At 48.7% G+C, this 17496-nt stretch overlaps 1 protein-coding gene across 6 annotated transcripts in view; it reads right to left on the reverse strand.

Annotated features, from left to right (window-relative positions):
* The window catches only part of SCUBE3 (signal peptide, CUB domain and EGF like domain containing 3), a 93432-nt gene that overhangs the window by 74862 nt on the left and 1074 nt on the right, over positions 1-17496 (reverse strand). The window lies entirely within an intron of this gene.

Below are 17496 nucleotides of genomic sequence, written 5' to 3' on the forward strand. Positions count from 1 at the left end.
CACCAACCTCACAGGAAAGGGATTAGGAAGAAATGTTCCCAAATTACCCCATAACCACAGGGTCTGTAGCACCTCCCTTTGATGTACTTGGGGCTGGCTGCTATTGCAGAGAGCGTGCCAGAGTGCATCCATGCCACATCTGGCCCAGCATGGCCCTGTCTGTGCCTTTCAAGACCTGGACTGGGAACTCATGGCACAACTCACCGCATGAGTATACATGCGACGGTAACAACATCTAGATGCCACTGGATCAGGTTGGATTCAAACCAGCCAGCCTGAGGTGAAGGCTCCAGCTTCAATTAGCAGTTGCCAGAGCCAACCTAATAATCATCATGGTTTTCTATTCTTAGGCAGACAGCTGAAAAATGTAATGAAGGAATGCGAATGAATTAGCTGGGACCATGTCAAATAAACTTGGGAGCAGGGAGTGGGAAATAGAAGGGCTAAATGGGAAAAAATATGAAGACCTCCTCCATAGCACAGCCACAAAGCACCCCACCCCCAGCAGCTCCCCACCCCAGCACTGCCAGGGGCTACCCCAGCCCCTAGGGCTAGTGAATAGACAACGACCCACCAGGCCTCTCATCAGCACTACTCAGTCTGACCCTTCCCGTCCCAACGGAGCATCAAGCTGACCCTCGTGTCTAAAGTATCCGAGCAGCTCCCAGCCACCCAAGCATTTTATCCTCATGATGCTCCAGGGGAAAGGGCAGTGCTGTGCCCATGCTACCCAGGGCTGAACCGTGGTCTCCTCCTTGGTGCAGTGCTTTAATCACAAGAGCTTCCTTTCTACCTCCAAAACCTCCTCTCGCCTCCCAAACCCCCATTCTCTCCCTCCTCTACCCACTCCCCGAGTCTCCCCTTCCATCCCAACTCAGCCTAACACCCCGTCTCCACCCTGCTTCTTGCACTAGTCACTCGGCTAGTGCTGAAATTCAGCACTAGTCGCTCAGCTAGCAGGCTGTCTACCTAAAGGGCAGGGCAAGTGCCAAGGAGGGAGGCCAGGCTTGCACACCATGGCTCCACGGGTGCACAGCTTGCTGGCTGCAGAGGCCTGACACAACAGGAGGCAGAGGTGCTGGAGGTTTTAATGGAAGTAGCCATCAGATGGCTAAAGACTGCACTGGACTGAAGTTTATAAGCAACAGCTATTCACCTGGCTCTCTCTCCCCTGGCTTTGCTATCTGATCCCTTAGTGACTAGCGGAGCCCTCATGAACTGCAGCAGGCACGTTTGTGCCTGTTAATGGCTTGCTCAGGAAGATCTTTAATGCACCTGGAAGGGCATCTTTTTCTTTGTAGAGGGGGAAAATAGCTTGGCTGGCTCTCCAGCGCTGCCAATGGCTGAGGGTTACACAGCCTCTCCCCACAAAGCAGCGAGCAAGCTGTCGCTGGAGTCATTATGAATGGGCTGCTTTTACTATCTGCCCAGGGTGGTCCCATCACTTGTTTCCATAAGAGAGAAAAGAACAAGAGTGGTAAGTGGAACGATATGAGCTTTTAAAAGAGTTGTGATGGCTGCACAGCCCCTGAAAGGGGTGCTAGTCAATGGAAGTATCTTTCCCTTTTATACACAAGCCAGAGGAATGCTCTGCCACAGACTCCCTGTGTGACCTTGGGCACGTTGCTTTACCTCTCTGTGCCTTAGTCCCTTGTCTATGCAATGGGGATAACACCCCATTAGTACTTGAGGAGCCCAAATTTTACAGTGTTGGTGACTATAAGATATGGGGCAAGGGGGAGGCAGGAACAGTAAATCAGATCTTTGCCACAGCAGAACACCAGCTAGTGAGCACACAAGACACAAGCCAGCCCCCAAGTCCTCACCCTGGGGTTTGCAATCACTCTGTCCTTCCCGCACCACTGCAAAGGAAGAGAGATCCCAAGCAGCAGAACAGCTCTCAACCACTGATCCCATAGTCTGCCCTGCTGGCATGAAGGGACAGGCACCCTGCCACTGCCTCAGTGGGGGAATCTTTCACAGGCCCGGAAGACCTTTGCTGTCGGGATTGCTAAAGGGTTGTGCAAAGCCACCCGAGTCGGAGAAGCCACCGTCTCAAGTGGGACCATGATCAACGGGCATCGTCGCAAGCATGGAGGTCACGGACCAAGCGAGGGGAAGCCCCTGTTACTATCCCACGCTGCCTGTTCTGCTCACTCTTGCAGGGAGATGCGAGTGGCTGGGACTGGGAGGTTTTCGGCTGCACCAGGGAGGCGGCACGTGCCTGTGTTTTATGTAAATATTTACACAATGCATTCATATTTGTTATCTGACATTAGCCATGGCCCGGAGCCACTGCTGCATCCCCTGGGTCGTTAATCACGCATGCGAATCTGACCCAATGCACTGGAGACAACACAACATTTACAGTGTGGGGTGGGGGGGACTGGATCCAGCTTTCTGCGGGAAGAGTCACTTCCTGGGGGGGTGGAAAAAAAAACCGCTCCCGGTGCAATGGTGGGACCAGACGGTTGGGCTGGAATCGGCCTCTACCTGCGCTGGTTCAGTTCCCCAGCAGAGGGACTGGAACGGTGTCGGGAGCTCTGTTAAACCCCTCCTGGCTCACAGCCCCTAGGTCCACAAAGTGCACCGGCTGCAAAGGCACCCTCTGTGCCAAAGCTTTCCTTGCTGGTAGCTGCCCATGCCAGAGCCAGTCTGTTACCCCATAACTCAGCAATCTGAAGCCATTTCCATTCGCTCATGTGAGTGTATATGTGCCCCCCCCATTTAGTGATCTGCTGCAGCGTAAAGCATCTGTGTATGGTGAAGTCTGCCTAGATCCCCCAGAGATACTTTCTGGCTCCTTTTCTGAGGCTGGGATCAATTCAGTGCTGGCTTCTCCACTCTGCTGTCCCCCCCAGCATCCTTCCTACCCATTCCCATGTCAGCAATAGGGTTGCCAACCCTCCCACGTTGGCTGGGAGTCTACCGGAACTGGCATCAATCTCCCGGTGACTACCGAAAGCAAAATGGATATTGTGAACAGGTTGAACAGTACAATTAGTGACATAACGTCATGAAAAAAAATCTCCCGGAATAGCTTCAGTCACAGTTGGTAACCATACGGGGTAAGGGCTAACCAATGGGCATCAGAGCAGCAGCCAGCTTCTCTCAATCATTACGTTTCTGGGAATGGGAGCGCCTCCTGGTCAAAAAATCTCCCCTCGCTATTTGAGTCCAACCCCAAATACCTGGGGTTTTTCCATCAGGTCTGGTCAACAAAGCAGTGAGGTCTGGACAAGAAAGAGCCAGCTCGGAAAAAAAAGGAATCCCTTAAACTTAGACACAGCTTAACTGCACCTGCAAGGAGACCATCAAACAGCAGACGAGGAAGATAAAGCTATACCCTCGGCTGGCTGCTGAACTGGCTGCAGGGGACGCTTCAAAGCAAGGCTCTGCGGAGATGGATGGGGAGGAAGACAGATTGCAATCTCAGCGATGCTGATGTGAGCGTGGGGCAACACCAGGGATTGAAACGTGCTTCATTCATGCACCAGCACAGCCGAGTTCAGAAGCTGGTCCAAAGCTCAGTGCGGCCCAAAGGGGCCAGGTAAGCTCCTTCCAAGCAGGCCCATGCCCTTTACTGTGTAAGAGGCTCTCCTTCCCCCTCGGTGTGCGCCCACGCACGCGCGTCCAGCACGCACGCGACACACCTGCGTGAGCATCACTTTTAAAATTAAAAACGTGTGTCAATAAAAGGAGCGGAAAAGCCTGCGATAGCCCGCAAGAGTGTAAAGTTCACTCCTCCCTGAGTCATATTTCCCAGCTCTCGGGAATAGCTCCGAGGCTTCCACACAAGACCGTACAGAAAGCTCCCCAACCACATTTCCTAAAGGAGACTAGGGGTTCACAGAGAGCTTGCCACTGAACGGGACCGGCTCCAACCCCTCGGAGATACTGAGCCAGTAACCCAGGGCTGAGGCTGCGGTTGAGGGTTCCCAAGTTAAAGGCTAATGTTCACTGCAGGACACACCGAGCCCCCCCCAACCTTTTCCTTCCTCTACAGCGCGGTTGCTGCTGCTGCTGCCCACAGCGCTCCGCAGACCTGACACTGCCCCTCGGGAGACTGGGGACCCCAGAGTCTTTTGGAAAGGACGGAGCTGCCTCTTAATGCAGACAATGGCGTCTTGTGCTCTGGAGAACCACGGCTGCGATCGGCTGCAAACACCCTCTCAGCCGGTACCACAGGGCTGGGAACCAGCTTGGTGCCTGCCACAAGGTAAAGGGGAGGATTCACAAGGCTGCAGCTAAAATGCTGCTCGTTCAAAGAGCTATTCAGTGCAGGAGGAAGCGCTGGAATTACCATAACTTACCGTTCGGCATAGCATCCAGCTGCAATTAGATGTTCAAAGGAAAATTCAACTCTACATAACCTTTTTCATCTCGTTTCAAGGGAAGCTAAGAATAGCACAATTTAGTGCTTCAGACTCCACTGCCACAATACAGATGCTAATTGATTACGTCCTGGAGAAGCAAAGCAGCAGCAGCACTGGCTTGTGGAAGAGGAAACTGAGGCACAGAAATAAAAGGCTTGGATTTGCAGAAATGAGGAACACTTACAGTCTCACTGGATGTCAGCAGGAGCTGTAGGTGCGGGAACGGAGGCACACAGATCTCCTAATCCCATCTTCCTTTAAAGCATAAATCCATTTTGGACTTTACCCCTCTTTACCCTTCAGGCCAGAAAACCTGGAAGGTTAACATGAGGTTGCATAATCTATTTAAAAGTGCTCAGGTCAAAGCAGACAGGTTTCTTTGTGCAGATAGGATCTCTTTTATTAGACCAACTTAAATAGTTGGAAAAGTTCTTCTTTGCAAGCTTTCGGGTACAAATGCCCTTCGTCAGGCTGCAGTTAAAGCAAGCTGCTGTTCCAAGGCAGCAGGCAACACCAATCCCCCAATGACTTCTGTGAGATTTCTGCATGCTCAGCACTTCTAGAAACCAGACCCCTTCTAAGCACCCACGTATAGATTTAAGAGCCTCACTTTATAAGCACCGTTGCTAGAAGGTTTGCGCATAAGCAACTTGGAGAAGGTCACTGAGGAAGTCGGTGTCTTAAGTGGGCTTAGACTACAGGCGCCCCTTGAGCTGTCCTTGGATCCTTCCCCTCCTGCCTCGACAGCTCTCAGGTAGAAAACATTTCTTTACCCACACTTCAGTTGCCAAAAATTTGAAATTTTCACAAACTGAATTCACTCGTTTGCTATTTATATTATTTGTGGTTCTCACCGTTGTTAGACTTGAGGGACCTCTCAGAAACGCCAACTCTTAGCTTGCGTTCAGTTTTTGACTATGGAAATCAAATGGAGCAATTCGTCTGGGGCAAAGAGATTCAGAAGCCCACAACAGGTCAGCATGCTGTGGACGCTCTGGATTCCTATCTGAAATCTCTCGGCTTATCTAGTGAACGGTGTCTAGGTGTTTGCACACCTAACAGTGCTAAACCTGAGCAGCACCCCGCAGCAATCCTGGCTGAGTCACTGATTTATGCTCAGCTGGGACCTGGATGAATCCCATTCTGCTGTCCAGTTTTAATTCTAGCTTGCTCAGCACAGATGAAGGCAGACTGGATTGTCAAATCCAGCTCTTTCCTGTTGAATTTTTCATTGGAATTCTGTTCAAAAAGTTATCAAAATGTTTAATTTTTTTTGCAGAGGTGTAGGTTGTAGCCATGTTGGTCTAAGGACATAGGCAGACAAGGAAAGAACCTTGTCATTTTTTTTGCAGGATTTTTTCAATGTCGTTCTGTAAAAGCAAAGATGTTTTACATTTCTCCTCCCCCCCCCCCCCCCCCCCCTGCTTTTTACCACTACTCTAACACCAAGAATAATGCCTATGGTTACACACAGAGTTTTCTATTTTCTTTTTCCATTCTGCTAACTTTTCAAAAATTCAAAAAAAAGTTGTATGATAGCAAAAGTATACATGAAAACTCTTCCAGATTTGCCATGTTGTAACTTTTTAAAAGTTGGAGAAGTTTTTAAAAAGTTGCAAAAAGGAAAAAGAAAAAAAAACTCAGGGGGGGAATGGGGAAAGACTCCAGAGACAATTCATAAAATAGCAAACAACGGAGAGAAAAGGAAATCAAAGACATACAAAATCCCAAATTTCAGACCAACAAAATTGTGGAATAGTAAAATACTGAAGAGAGTGCTTTTATAAACTGCGATGAAATAAAACCTTCTCTTCCAAACAAAAACTTCAGTTCATTTCCTTTTGAAATTTTTCACTGAAAATAGCATGTACCTAGAGAAAAAAAAATGTTTTCAAGATGCAGCCCCCTCCATGTCTCTGTAGGAGAGTCTTTTTTTCAGTTAACAAATTTTGCGAGCTGTAGGCACAATACTGCTGTTTGCGTTTCCAATGCTTCGGATGGCAGGAAAGACTCAATTTTTAAACCATTTGAGCAGAATGTTTTTGAAAAAATCCTATTAACGCTCTGCTCCTGTTTGCTCTTGCAAACTCCTCTCTCTCACACGTAAGATGCAACTTGCTTTGCCGCTGTCCCTTTTATAAAATAAAGTCCTTTTATCCTCAGCTCCCAAATCCAGCCTCCAGCTTAGATTTTTCTGTCTCTGCTTTCAGAGACTTGCCTGACATGGCTATTGCTGCGGCTGAGCAGAGGGCGTTTGTCTTTGGGGCCAGTCAAGTTGTCTGGTTTCACTTGGTCTTGCATGACCAAGAATGAGACAGCGCTGAAACGATCAGAAGTGGGTGTCTAGAACTGGGGCCCAGAGACACCTGAGTTGGATTTTCCAGTGGTGGCAGGTACCTACATACAACTCTTGATGAATTCAGCCAGAGCTGCAGGTGGCTCAAGGTCGGGTCCAAGCGTGCCAAAGCCCGAGGCACTAAGAATTAGCGGACATTCAGAAGGCCTGTTTCTTTGAATAGATGTGAGATCTTTTATTAGACCAACTAAGTAGTTGGAAAAATATTCTTAGCAAGCTTTTTTGCCGTTTGCAATGGACAGTCACAATACATCCGCCGTGACGCCAAGACAGAGACGATGCCGCAATGTTCCCGGAGCAGCTTTCTCTAGCAGCAACACGCTCTTCTCCACAACCCCATCTTCAGAAAGAGCCAAGCTCATCAGACTAATTATGTTTAATTCAAGTGCAGGGTACAGCAGCTGATACAAAGTTTCACCTTTCAACTGTTCCCTGGCAATTGCAGTGCACAGTGATTCACCTGCCAGCTGAACTCCCGGCTCCACCAGACATGTACCCTTTGCTTATTTGTACTGCAAACACACATGGACACCACCTCACCTCTCCCAGGGCTCTGGGCGCAAAGAGATTCAAACTTCAATACAAAAATCTTTATGAGATTAAAAACCCAGCGCACACCCCACCCAACCACCCACACACAACCTTCTCAAGAGACCGAAGAAAAATCCCCACCCTGCCTGCAAGCTAAGAGAGAGATGCCTATCCTCAGCCCTCCCCAAACACCTGCTCGGCATGAGGGGTTTTGGAGAACACTCAAACAGTCAACACACTTGGCCTATTTTGGACCAAGTGTGGGGAATGATTTCCCAAGTCAAGGGGTATCCATGGAAAAACATCCGACCAGCAGTTCTCCCTGCATCTCAGCCAGATCCTCAATTTTTAACGCCCGTCTCCACCGAGCCCAGCAGCCGGTGGGGTCCAAGCCTGGTGTCATACTGGGAGGCAGAGAGAGTTTAAGGAAGTGTTTTGCATCTGGGGGGCGTGGAGAAGTGATGAGGTCTCCTCCACCGGCCCCTTGAGTCAGGCACTAATGGCTATTCAGCCACAAAAGGTCCTGGGAAGCTGCGCCCGCAGCACACGGCTGGGGCCAGGGCCGCTCGAAAGTCAGTGGAATCATCTCTGCTGTTCAGGTCTTGAAGGGACAGCAGAGGAGAAGCAGAAGGGGGGAAAAAATACAAGGGGAAGGTTGTGCTGCTCGCTGAAGGCATGGCAGCTCCTGCCTCGGAGCGCCGCGGGGGCTCTCTGCAGAAAAGCCGCGCCGTGGCTCTGGAGAGGCAGCGGCGGAGCAGAAAGAAAAACAAACACCACGGATGCGGGGTCCTGGAGCTAACATTCTCAAACTGCCGGGTCAAGAAGGAAAATAAATACAACGGGAAATGCCAGGCTAGCGGGGGCTTTGCACGCTCCGGTCCTGAGCCACCATCTAGCCTCTGTCCCCCACTCAAGCCCATGGAGCTGTCAGGTGGGTGCTCTTGCATCCACAGGCCTCTAGCACAGCTGCCACAGCCTCTCCTTTCCCCTAAGTGGTCCCGTGGCTACCCTCGGTCTCCGACTCCGCTCTCTTCCACCACTTCGCCTTGGTGATTCTTCTTCAGACTTTCCACCTGTCAATAATTCTCCCCTTCCTCATTGCCTCGCTCACGTGTGCTTCATTCCAGGCATAGGAAGGAAGGGGAGTCCAGCGGGCCTAGACATAAGAGTTCACGGCTCAGCGGTCACCGTGCGGACCTGGCGCTTTGCACTGCTGACGGGTGCTCACCTAAGAGGCACGGGGACCTTGTTTCAATACCTGGATCCGTTACCCGGAAGTGTCACGCAGGGCCAGATTTCTAACAACACCTAAAGACACACACATAGGTTCTTAGTGGGGTTTTCCAAAGCACCACCTAACAGCCTCCTCCTGGTTAAGGTGCAGGGTGCTGCTGCAATAGAAATAACTGTACAGCTTGGAGGAAAGGCGGGGATTTTAAACCAAGAAGAGCATTGCACATGTTCGCTATGAAACTATGGACCAAGCTCTCAAGGGAAGGGCTGGGAGACATGTCAACTGGGACATTTAGCATGTGATTCAAGAAAGCCCTGGAGGACGTCCTGTGGGTAAGTATCCTGCTTCAGCCTCCAGGGTGATGGGTAAGGAACAGCCAGAGACATTCCTATGCCAAAATAATTTTCTCTTCTCCCCATGCCCTCGCCCCCCAGTGCATCTCTCATCTGTGACGAGAGCCCAAATGCAATGCAGCAGCCTTCTCGCAGAGGACCGAACGAATGTCATGGTATATTGACATTTCAGAGATGCATCCCAATACAATTTTCTATGCCTAAGCAGCTAATTAGACTTATTTACACCATGCACTGGTTCAGTTCGTCTTTTGTGCATCTCATGGCATCACAGCCAGAGGGAAATCCAGCCTAGATGTATTCACCAAACCTTGGACCCCCACTCCGGAGGAACCGCTTGCTTCTTGAGGTCCAGGAGAATTCTCTTAGGGGCTGGAAGCCCCCATTCAACAACAGACCTGAGCACACGCTCAAGAACTGTCCCAATGACTACAAAGTTTTAGTCGTTAAGTACTGTACATACTGAAGCGCTTTCTGAATCAAGGCTTCAATCTCCTCAAACTCCTCTACTATTCCATCCTCACCTTCTTCTCCCTGCCCCAACACAGATGGATCATCATCTATCAAAGTGCAAGAGGAATTCAATTCCTGTTTCTTCACTCCTGGGCTGTATCCCATCCTGCTGCCCACCACCAAACCCTAACTGTGACATGGGTAAACCTTTGGCTCTTGGGATATGAGCAGTTCAATCTTCTGTGCGTCCAATAATACATAACCCAATCCTGGCTTGCAAGGGCCACCTCTACCGGTTGTAGTAGGGCTCCTAAGAGATGGGGTATAGCCCAACTCTGACACTGAGTATGTGACCGTAGGCCAGATTTTTGAGAGTCCAGCATCCAGCTTCTCCCACTGTTCTCAATGAGTAAAAGGTGGGAAATACTAACTCTAACTTTTAGAGGAATAAGACAACACCTTCACAAAGACCTAATATCCCAGAACTGCCTCCTGCTTCAATGGCCCACAGCATCAACAGGACACCAGACTAGGGGGGACCTAACATCTGATTCAGGCTGGCAACCTCACTGTCCTGACTTCTCCGGCTATGCTTAACGAGATGTGGCAGCTACTGAACACTTTGAAAATCTGGTCCACGCGCTTGTGGCTTGGTTGCCTCATCTGTGAAGTGGAATAATACTTACAGAGGGGCCCGAGAGGCTTACATTTAACCGTTAGCTTGCCGGGTGTTGGCATACCAAACTCCTTACAGATGTCTCCTCTGAGAGATGGCTGCTGTATTTGGGCTCTTAGCGCCAATGAATCAGAGCTGCTAGATGTGCTTGAAGCCTGCAGGCAGGATTGCTATAGATTTCAATAGGACAATTCATTGCAGTGACCCTTACGCTACATCACCCTTGACTGCAGGATCGGATGGGGGCATCAGGCAGTTCCCAGAGGAAGGGGGGAAGGGAGCGAGGTGCCCACGCAGATGTTAGAAGCCCCCTGCGCAGAGCACGCTCTTCTGCAAACGGAGCTGGGACTGGCTACAACCGAACTGAAAAGAAGGGAGAAAGAAACCATCCAGAGTACGCGGCAGGGCAGACACTTGTGCCGGTGGCGCTCCTCATTCGAGAAGCCACCCAGAAGGATGCAAGGTCAGGACCACGGTCCCCGATTTGTACTTGTGGCAGGTGGGACTTTCCAAAGCTCTCACTGCTCCAACTAGAGCTTCTTCCCAGACTTGCCTAGCTAAGGTACTTGGAAAGCCCCTTGCTACCACAGCATCCGAGTCCTAAATAGGCTTGTACTGAACCAGCAAAGCAAACCCCCTCTCCTCTTCGGACCACGGCGGTGCTTGTGGCTCCAATCCCAAAGCACGCTAGACATGCTGCTCACATGCCCAGCAAAAAGATCTCCCCTGCTACAGGTCTATATTTCTTAAAGCTGGATAGATTTCTTCCCCTCCTCCCCCCCAGTTGTCTTTTTTTTTTAAAAGCACCACTATTTTTTTCTATCTGCAGGCTAAATGCCCAAATCAATTTGAGGCTAGGGGGGGTGGACGGTGTGTCAGCAACCCCCCCCACAAATCCTATAATTCTGTTCCGCCCCAAGCGCTACAGATTTTTCTTCTAACTTTATTTTTTTTAATTTGATATAAATACATATATTAAGAGCCTTTTTGTGTGTGGATGTGTGTGTAGCTGTTGGCAGCCTTGCCGAGTTTCCACTCGACTTTAATGCCAAATTAAAGCTTTATAACTTCAGTAGCTCTTTTTACCAGAGTATTAATAACCACCTCAGACACTGCGGTGCAGTTTATTAATCATTTGTTTGGCTCGCAGCTCGGCCGGAGAGCGGAGGAGCTCGCGAGGGCAATTTGCATTGCACTTAAAAAGTCTGGTTACAGGACAACGCAGTTTCATCTGGATGACGATAAAAACCTCAATCAGGTATGTGCGTTTGTACACCCCCCCCACCTTCTCCAGGGATGAGTGTTGCAGGCTTGGACGATGGTTGCAGACGCCTCTCCAAGGAAGGTGGCTGCCCGGGGTAGAGGAACAGACAATCATTTTAGTACAAGCTGTTTATTGGGTGTCCCTGACACTTGCCCCTTCTCCTTACAGCTTTGTAGAGGGGGTAGCAAGTTAGGCAAGAGGGGCAGATGCATGCACAGGCAATGTATGGGGGTAGTCAAAGATCTGGAAACAGTGTCAGGGCTTGGGGCTTTTCTCTGGATGCATGTGGCAACCCAAATAGCTCAGGGCCAGACGTTTGAGTGCAAAGCACCCAACGGTCTGAGCAGTTCTGATAATCTGGTGGGTGTGACGGGCATTTGCACCGATTGCCAATGGATGAGTACAAATGCCAGCAGCCTTCTGTGCGCACTCCTGTGCTTTTAGGCACCCTCACCACGGCAGCCAAGATGTGGGTACCATCCACTTTTCCAAGCCAGGGAAAAAAAAAAATCGAACGCAGCAGGAGAGACGAAGAGTGATTTGCCCAAGGCCATGAAATGAATCAGTAGCACAGCCAAAAAACCAGAACCCGCGAGTTCTGACTTCCAGTCCTGGGCTATGCCCACAAGAAGGCTTTGCTACATTGCTGAGAGAGAATGGAGTCACTTTGACAGTCTCCATGTTGCCGTTTAGGCCAAGATTCACAAACCTGCCTGATTTGGACGCCCAGTTCCCACTAAAAGGTACAAGGCTGTGAAAATCTCAGCCACAACCTTTGAAGGTGAAATCCTTGGGCGTGCTCCTGGAAGAAGGGAGAGGCATTGGACCCCCCAGTGTCCTTTCCCTCACGTTGGCATAAAAAGAGTCCCTTGAACATCACTGGCATGCAACAGGAACAACCAGTTGGACCACGCAGCATCTCCCAGCAGGGTGGAGGACCCCTATCTGTACCTCTACCAACAGGACCACTAAAGCAGTGACAGCACGTGCCCGCACTTGCCTGTTGGCACGCATGCTCCTCTCTTTCCCAAGCTCCCTCCATCACCGCATGGGTCCTACCACCAAAGGGAAGACACCTTCCTAAAGTTTCCCCTGCCAGTCTCAGTGAGGTACCAACCTTTTCAGTCTATTTAGGGTTCAAGGAGCCACTGACTGCAGTGCAGCCTTTATTATTATACTGTCTTAGTGCCTCACAATCCACAGCATACTTTGTCCTGCCACCCTGCTTGCCTTCAAATCCTCAAGTAGGATTTGAACCTATTACTGCAAGGCCAGTGTCCTAGCCCCTACCCACAGAGGTGGGTCATTTGGCCTGTGGGGTTTCTTTCTGGCTAGATGGCCCACCTCTGGATACACCCCTGGGAGTGTCTTGTGGCAGCTCCTAGAGCTGCTGTGCCAGTGCCTTCAGCACCAGGGGTTAACACCACCTTACCCACTGCCGAATTTCCATTTTTTGACCACTGCTCAGTGTGCACATCAGCTGTGGGGTGTCAAGCAGCATTAACCCCCTGGGCTCTGGCCACACCGACACAGTGGCTGAGAGCCACAGTGAGAAGCTCAGGGGCTCGGATCTGGAGGTGCATCATCCAGCTCACAAGAAACCCCACAGGCCAGATCTCATTTGAGTTGGATGCCCCTGCCCTAGACTGTGCTGCGTCTCTGATGGCTACCTGCAAGGAGACGGGCTATTTCATACAACGATGCTAGGATTGGTGACTGTCCTGAATGCCGGGCTTATGGCACACTGGCACGTCTTTAATGGCAACGCATCATTTTCTCCTGGGAACAAAACTGTGACTGCTCACGGGCAAACTGTGCTCTCAATTACATCACTGTGAATCCCGGGCTTTGACAGCTTTATTCCAGTTGAAACCATAGCAAAGGAGCTGAATTTGGCTCTAAAACAGTGATTTTTTTCAGTTGAATCTCAGGTGGGGTGTCAGCTCTTACCCATAAAACCAATATGGAGCCCAATCCAGAGATGTGTTGCGCTCCCGCAACTCAATGGCCGGGCTAGGATGCAAAGCTGAGCCTTTCATTAGGTTTTTCCACCATTACACCTTGCTGACTCTTCCTCTTTGCTGCTTTTTATAACCCGACTGTGGTTGTGTGGTTCCAGGGAAGCCACGTGGGCACCATAGCTTGTGCTGTGCAATTTCCAATGCTTCGCTACAAGCTGGTCTTTCTTTTGTCCGTTTCTTTACCTTTATGTGCCCTTCTCCCCCAGTAAGTTTTGCTTAACACATCGCAACGCCCCAAACTGGTTTGCACGTGATGTGCTCACACCAAGGAGGGTGGAAAAGAATCACTCGATTGAATCCTGTCAATTATACCAGTCTACACCAGTATCGTGCCATCTGCTCCCCTGAGGGAGGGAGGCCGGCCTGCGTGACATTGGATGCGGACCCTATATTAGAAAAGCCGCTCTGCTTTAAGCCTGTGTCTATTTAAAATTCAAACTGCAATAAAGGGGTTTTGCACCAATTTAACCAGATCCATTTTAAACCAGTTTCAGTGGAACTTCTCGAAGGTGGACCCCACTCTTAATCCTTTAAGAAACTAGGAGCGCTTGGTGCTTTCTGGGATTTGCTGTCTGCTTGCTTTATTAAGCTAATTCGAATTTGCTTTACATTTTTGTTTTTGCTCATTTTCTGGTTAGAAAGCTACAATCCTGCTGTCTCCGGAAGGGGAAAGAGGCCTCGCTAAAACTGTCTGGATGGCACACGGGGCTAGTTTAACATGGTAAGACAGAGCAAACCTTATTTACCCTCCTAAGCTTTTCGTAAAGCCCCTCTGGGGACATATAATTTTGAAAGTGAAGTTTAAGGTTATTCATGATTATTTTGTCCTAAATAGATTATTCCAGTGTGACTTTCTGCAAAGAAAATAATCATCATCATCATCATTCCTCTACAGTCTGAAGACAGCAATACATCTCATCAATGGAAGATTCAAGGTGTCTGAATACTTATACTCCAGTTGGCAATTACAAAAAAAGTTTTCTTCCCTCCCTTTCCACCCCGTTTTTAAATCTAAGTACAGGCATGTTAGACGTCCTCAATCAAAGATCTCCTTTGAACTGCTGCATGTTGAAATGTTTACAGTTTTACATTTCATATTGCGGAGGGGAGGTGGGGGCCGACAATCATACACTGTGATTTTCGGAGCGCATAAGCAGAGGAAGGAGGGACAAGGCGGCAGAGGGGGAGGAGTGGGGGGAAAAGGTTATACAGAGACGGCAGGGAAGGAAAAGAAAATCCCACCTCCCCCCAGCAATTGTATGAACTATTTTCCTGAAAATGTCCTGTGTTGGGGGCCCCGCAGGTGCATTCTCATTAACAAGAACCAAACCCATTACCCCAAAAAACCTATCTGGGATTTGTCGGCGCATCATAATACCGGAGGCTGCTGCCTCTGGGTCGGTAAGGAGGATTTCTGATACGAGGCCGAGAGCGCTTTTCATTCTAGTGCAGCTAGCGGAAAGCACTGTGCCTCTACAGACACCAAAAAAGAGAGACACTAATAAACGTGTTCACTCGTAGATGTACAATTACTTGGGCTCTGCATTCATTAGGCAGAAGTTAGGAGTCGGTTTTCAAGCTCGTTACAGTTCTTTGGGCTATGTATTCATTATGCACATGTACAGAAGTTAGGAGTCGGTTTTAAACCTAGTTTTCCTTTACTATTTTCGGCATGGGGTCTGCGTGGGAAAACTGCACTAACGCGAGTTTGCAGCCCCTTTCTTCAGGAGCAGTGGCAGACGCCTGTGATAGGTACACTTTCGCTCTTCTTTCCGAAACTTGTGTCAAAGGGTAAATACAGTTTTGAGCTGCTTCTGAAAACAGGGATGCTACTGTTACACGACTTAATCTAAGGAGGCACTAAGGGGCAAACAAGATATTCAGGACTGGCGAGGCTGGATCAGACCACGTCTCCATTGCACCACCGATAGTGGTCTGTGCTAGCTGCTCTGGAGGAAGGTACAAGAAGCCCTGCGCAGGACAACAATGGGATAATCTGTCTCCCAGGATAGTTCCTCCCCAGTCTAACCCTCAGTAGACACAGAGGTTGGCTAATGCCTTTGCATTATACACAACAACAAAGCCCAGCTACACAACAGGTGGCTTCCATGACATGCTCTTAAACCTGAATGGGTCATAAAATGGCTTAATGGACAGACAAGAGGGGGAGGAGGGCTGAACTTCACAGCTCTCCAGTTATCATCTCCTTATGGATCTCAAGGCATCCCTAAAACCCTCTGGACAGCTTATCAAGAGACGTTCAGGAAAGACACTGTGTTTAGTAGTGATTTGGTGCACACGTTTTTTGGCTTGCAAGGATCATCTTTTGCCAATCTCTTTATTAAAGCCACATTTATATTTTGACTTCTCCCTTCTTTGGCTTCCCCGTTCCTAAACTGACCTGACAAGTTCACCTCCAGATGCTGGCACCACTTAAGAGGGGCCTGCAGCCTGATTGCACTAAATCTCTTCCTTTCTTTCAGACTAAACTTCCAAGGGGTAATTCAATGTTATGAAAAAGCCAGCAAGCAAATGCTGTGACTGTTTATTCCAGTGGATGCAAACCCACAATACGGAGATGAGCTGCTTCATCGTTGCCTGGGCGGTAGCCTCACGAGGATAAGAGTTTCAGAGCCGGTTAGATTATAAAAGAGCCCTTTTATTTTAAGACAAGGGCATGAGGAGGAAGAACACTAGGGCAGACCCTCCTCTGCTGCAAGTCAGTGTTTTCCATACGCGGATACCCGCTGAAGGTCTGCCCATCATTTCCCATCGTCTCCTGATCTCACCTGCTTCCAGGTGTCAGCTTCGCTGGGATGGCCAAAGTGACTCAGGAATCACGGGACACTGGATGCCCAATTAAGAGACACGTTGTATCTGCAATATGGGGAGGATACCCCTGCTTTCCAAGTTCAAATTTTCCCTGGCCCAGCTGTCTCCACGCAACCATGTTAAAAAACTTGGCTCTTCTCAAGCAGGACAGGAGGACCTAACCCTCAAGTTCACGCTTTTGCCACAGCGACTCCTCATTCACAAACCATCCGAAACATCCTCGCCAAGGCAGCTACAATCTGTACATGACAGAATCAATTAATCACAGGAGCTGCCAGCAAAGCTAGAGTTGCAAGTCTAATGACGTGCATCAGCCCATTAGATCAGAAAGCTTCTTTTAATTAAAATGGGGGAAGAGTGAGGAACCCAATCCCCCACTGGTGTAAATCTACTTTTACTCTGGCTGAGGACCTAGCTCAAAGTTTCATCTCTCTCCCTCCCCCCCCCGTTGCCTTTCTTCCCCTGAAGGGATCTGTCAAGTCTCTGCAGGATGGAATTTTACTTTGCTTTTTTAATGCAATTCTGGCCCAGGCTTAAATGGAATTGGAAACCCAAAGGCCTTAATAAATAAATATTATGATAAGAAATGAAAGCAATGCATACACTACAGATAATTTGAGGCAGGATAAAAACCTAAACATTCCTTTTCTAAGCCTAAATCAGAAAGGTTTACATGAAGCCAGACTCTCTTACCAAACCCTTTGCCCTGGAAAATATCTTCTTGCATTTGTCCAGACTGTCCTCCTACAAAGTCTTCTATTGTTTTAAAAACACTTTAAAACAGATATGACAATAGCCTTGAAATTCCTTCCAACTCTGCGGGGCATTTGGGGACTAAGGATGCATGGCTGAGCTATGATTATTATGAATGGGCTCTTTAATGATACCCCCTTACTCATTCCTGTATTTCTTTCGCACACTATTTAATCTCACTGCACACATGAGCAGTTAGATACTGTTACAGTAAAAAGCTGAGGCTGATTCAGACAGACCATGATGCACCTAAGTCTGGACATAGGAAAAAAACTTAAGAGATTGATATAGATAGCTGTGCTCCAAAAAAAAAAAAAGCTATCATGCATATAGCTAGTTGTGTCTATGTGTCGAAAAATATAGGCTAAATATAGAGGTGCTATAGAAAAGCCTAAGATATAGACAGACCGTCCATACAGCTAACTGTATGTGTGTGTGTACAGGAAAACTAAATATAGAAGAGGTGATGCTGAACTTAAGGTAGATAAAGACAGGGTATACAGGGCATTTATATATTATATGTATAAATAAGTCTGTGTGCATACAGGAGCAATGTGCATGATCTTTATGTAGCTCTTCTATAACATCCGCCACTTGAAGCTTAAAAAACATTTGGATGCTGCTAAACACATACATAGGCAAAATAC

This window comes from Alligator mississippiensis, chromosome 14 (genome assembly GCF_030867095.1).
Source record: "Alligator mississippiensis isolate rAllMis1 chromosome 14, rAllMis1, whole genome shotgun sequence".
NCBI classification, from domain to species: domain Eukaryota; kingdom Metazoa; phylum Chordata; order Crocodylia; family Alligatoridae; genus Alligator; species Alligator mississippiensis.